The sequence below is a fragment of the Euprymna scolopes genome, chromosome 22, assembly GCF_053919585.1.
Source record: "Euprymna scolopes isolate OS-2025 chromosome 22, ASM5391958v1, whole genome shotgun sequence".
NCBI classification, from domain to species: domain Eukaryota; kingdom Metazoa; phylum Mollusca; class Cephalopoda; order Sepiida; family Sepiolidae; genus Euprymna; species Euprymna scolopes.
The window spans coordinates 117,236,577-117,241,000 of NC_136503.1; the positions used below are offsets into that span (position 1 = coordinate 117,236,577).

The 4,424-nt window shown below is 29.2% G+C and overlaps 1 pseudogene; it reads right to left on the reverse strand.

Moving 5' to 3' along the window:
* Positions 1–907: 907 nt before the first annotated feature.
* Positions 908–1,005, reverse strand: LOC145244175 (U2 spliceosomal RNA; annotated as a pseudogene).
* Positions 1,006–4,424: the final 3,419 nt, after the last annotated feature.

A 4,424-nucleotide genomic window follows, 5' to 3' on the forward strand; every position in this document is an offset into this window, starting at 1 on the left:
ATCCCCACCCCACTGTTGAAAATATACATGAAATAAAGTAATGTATGAATACTAAACTTTTTCAGCCATTTCCGGGACCGTCTTCTTATCTCCCATCCTACTGTTAAAAATATAAATTAAATAAAGTAATGCCCAAAACGTAAATGGTTGCAGCCATTTCTGGAACCGACTTCATATTTCTCACCCCAATGTTAAAAATATACATTAAATAAAGTAATGTGTAATGCGTAAACGGTTTCACCCATTTTCGGGACTAATTTATTATCCTCCACCCACTCTTAAAAATATACATGAAATAAAGTAATATTTAAATCGTAAACGGTTTGAGTAATTTCCGGGACTGACTTCATATCCCGTAACCCACTGCTTAAAATATACTTGAAATAAAGTAATGTTTAAATCATAAACTGTTTCAGCAGCTTTCCGAAAGTAATACATAAAATATTAACACGGTTAGCCATTAGGCAACCATTGCTTCAACATGAATTTCTGGGTGTAGTATCAGTTTCAGCATTCCAGTGACTTAAATCCCCCCTTTTTTGGTCTGGGTTTATGGAGGAGAAATTCTTCATTACTGATACAATTTTTATTTTTGTTATTGACTAGAGTGCCCCTTTTGGGGAGCTGGTTTCCCCCTAAATATTTAACCGACCTCATGTCCAATTCCGCCCTTGTGGGGAGGCAAGTAAAAAAAAAAATAATCAGAACGGACATTTTCCAGGGCATTTTATAATTAATCAGAAGTGACATTTCCAGGGCATTTTGTAATTAAATCAGAAATAACTTTTTCCAGTTACTTTTTTAATATTAAAACTTTGTTGCATTACCTATTCACAAAGCCTCCCCATGGGACAGATTTAGACACGAGGGTCGTTTTTTAACGTGGAGAATATATTGTCTTAGTCGTAAAGGATTTCTATTCCACTGAGAGAGAAGAAATTGAAATGTAGCACCTGAAGAACAGATACTACACTTCGATCTTAGCCAAAAGGCCAAGAAAGACAAATCATTTTTACTAGCTTTGCCTCAACAGCGACACCAATTTATATATATATATATATATATATATATATATATATATATATATATATATATATATATATATATATATATATATTTCGGTGACAAGGTTTATTTTGAATATTAATTACACTTTCCTTTTTTAGGGATGCACAGCATGATAACAGACGGAGCGATAAGCGTAATAATATAATGCTAATAATAATAATAATATGAAATCCACTGTTTGAGAAGCACCGGATACTAAAAATATAAAAAAGTAAAAAACCAGACGAGTGCAAAATCAATTTTGTCTTTCAACCGTTAAATATTAAAATTCTTAATATCGAGTGCTTCTCAAACAGTGTATTTCCTATTATATATATATATATATATATATATATATATATATATATATATATATATATATATATATATATATATATATATATATGTTTTAGCGATATGTTTTGAATGGATTCAATTATTTACGAAAGTGCAATTTTACCTAAATGCGAGTTGAGAATAATTTTCCCTTTAACTAATTTGGTACCCCCACATGGGGAGCGGTATATATATATATTATTTTTAAAATATAATTATCCACTGACACGTGTTCCGTCGTCTACGACTCATCAGAGTGGCTGAATCCAACGAGATTAGAAATCGGGACCCCATGTCAGTGGATAATTACTTTTTAAAAATAATATATATACCGCTACCCATGTGGGGGTACCAAATTGGTTAAAGTTCGGATATACCTCCATTGATGAATGCTGACTCATAAAGACAGAAATTTCAAACTCATCATATTGTACTTCCATTGGAATTTCTTCGATATTTTCCGTGAACTCTGTAGTGTACATAAGTGTCAATTTATTTCAATGTCTTTGACGACATTTTTTTTTTGTCATATCCAGTTCTTTTGATTATTATTCCTTCTTCTGAAAACATTCTTGGAGCTCTAAAGTTTTTGAAAAACAACAACAAAAAAAAATTCTCAGCTAGGTTATAGATATCTGTTGTTATTTTATTGATGGTTTATCCGTCGGAATAAATAACAGCTTATCAAACACAGAGTTTTTCGTGCAAATATTTACTCTACTGATGATAAACATGGTGTCGTATTCGTAAACTGTAAAAAAAATTCTGTAAACTGTAAAAAAATTCTGTAAACTGTAAAAAAATTTTGTAAACTGAAAAAAAATTTTGTAAACTGAAAAAAATTTCTGTAAACTGTAAAAAAATTTCTGTAAACTGAAAAAAAATTCTTTCGTTTGTGTCCACACCTTGATTCTTCTTCGGAGATCGTTTAAACGGGTCTGCAAATTTTTCTGCCTGCCCGTTCGTTCTTGGATGGTTTGCTTGCGTTATAACATGATCAATGGACAATGATTTGTAGAATTCCTCATATTTTTTCTGGGAACTAGGTGCCATTGCCGCTGATTAAATTTTCAGGAGTCGAAAACAATAAAAACTTTCGTTAAGTGCATTTATTATATTTGTTGCAGTCGGATGTGTGCACGTAACAATTTCTTGACACTTATTGAAACTCTCCACACTGATCAAATAATACTATTAATGGGCCTTGCAATCAAGTTCATGGTCAGTGTTGCATCTTTACCGGTTGCCAAATGGCATCCTCTGCACTGTTTCATCAAAATTTTCTACGTCTTGGTCCATCTTCGGCTAATAAGTATAATTTCTAATTAACGATTTCATTCGTGAAATCCCTGGATGGCATGCGTGAAATTCTTTGGGAATTTTCTTTTTCAGAGTATCCAGTATTACTACTCTATCTGTGCATAGTTATACCTGTTCACATATAGAACAGGGGTATACACTCTTTCTCGTTATTTTTCTAATTAAATTATCCTTTCCTACTGCCTTTTCCTCGTCTTTTAGCATAATCGGAAATTATTGCATAACAGACCTGACAATTCACCTTCATCTCTATTCAAGTGGTTCTGTATGTTTAGGTATCATTCTTGATAACCTATCGATTTGAAGGGACACATTCTATTTTAAAATTATACGTATTATTTGGATTCTTCGGACTATTGTTCTCATTTTGACTGCCATTTTAATAACGTTTTAATCGTAATTGTAACCTCCGACCTTCTTTATCGATCCCGGGAATGTTTCTGTTGAACTCGGAAATCTGCTCGAAATTTATAAATATAACCCTTTATATACTTCACGAGAGTAGCATGTTCTCGTCAGGTCTTAAGTAATAATAATAATGATAATAATAAGTAATAATAAATAATAGTAATAATAAATATAATAATAAAATAATTAATAAACATAAAAATATAACAATAATAGTAATTATGATAATGATAATAATAATAATAATAATGATAATAATAATCACAACCACAGCCAATGCAAAAAATAATAATAACAACAAATATAATAATAATAGCAATAATAGTTAAAATTAAGAATTGCAATGATAATTTATTTTAAAAGATATTTAAAAATAGTATTTAAACAATTTATATAACGAATAAATAAATTGTTACATATTTGTTACATAATAACGTTCATGTAATTTACAATTTGAAATATACATGGTGAGTATTAAGAGTTGAAATCATTAATAGCTCACGATCAGAAATTTAAAATTAGGGTTAAAACACTGGAATTATTGATAAAAATCGGAACTTTTGAGATAAAGTGAAGAAAAGAGAATATAAAAAAACAAACAAAAGCAAGCCAAGACAAAAATTTAAAATTAAAGATTAAAAATTAAAAAATTAAAAGTCAAACTAATATAGAATATAAGGGAAAGCAAATAAACATATAAACTTTCAAAACAACAACAAAGTAAAAACTAGAAGCATAAAAAATAAAAAAAAATAAAGAAACAGTGGTAAAAAATAAAATTTTAGCCATAGGTAGAAAAATGTAATAGAAATGTTGTAGTTAAAAATTTAGTAGATTTACTAGTTTATATAAATTTTAGAAGTAGAAGTAGAATAAAATATAGGTGTAGGTTGTACAGCAACTAGATTAGATTAGATTATGACAGTGGTGTTTGATTATTTCTTAATAGTTCTCTATAATATAAAGCAAGTAGATTGACAAAGGAACTTTTCTGGTCAGTATATCGTTGGTTGAAAGTATTATTTGTTTTTACCAATACAGGATTTACTGATGGTAGGATCTTTCTGTGTTCTAATGTTGGCTTAATAAGTTACAGATGTTGCTACACAATTTTGTTTGAGGAAACATTCAGATTTATTAATACAAATTTTAGTTTTTTTTGCTTTCGTTAGATTCTGTGTTATCTTTTAGGATTTTATTATTGCGATTTTTATTTTTTTTCCAAGTTATTTCAGAAGCTTAACTTAATAGTATTTTTATAAAAATTTTGTGAAGAATATTGCTTGAGGGAAATACAACTTAATAAGATTAAG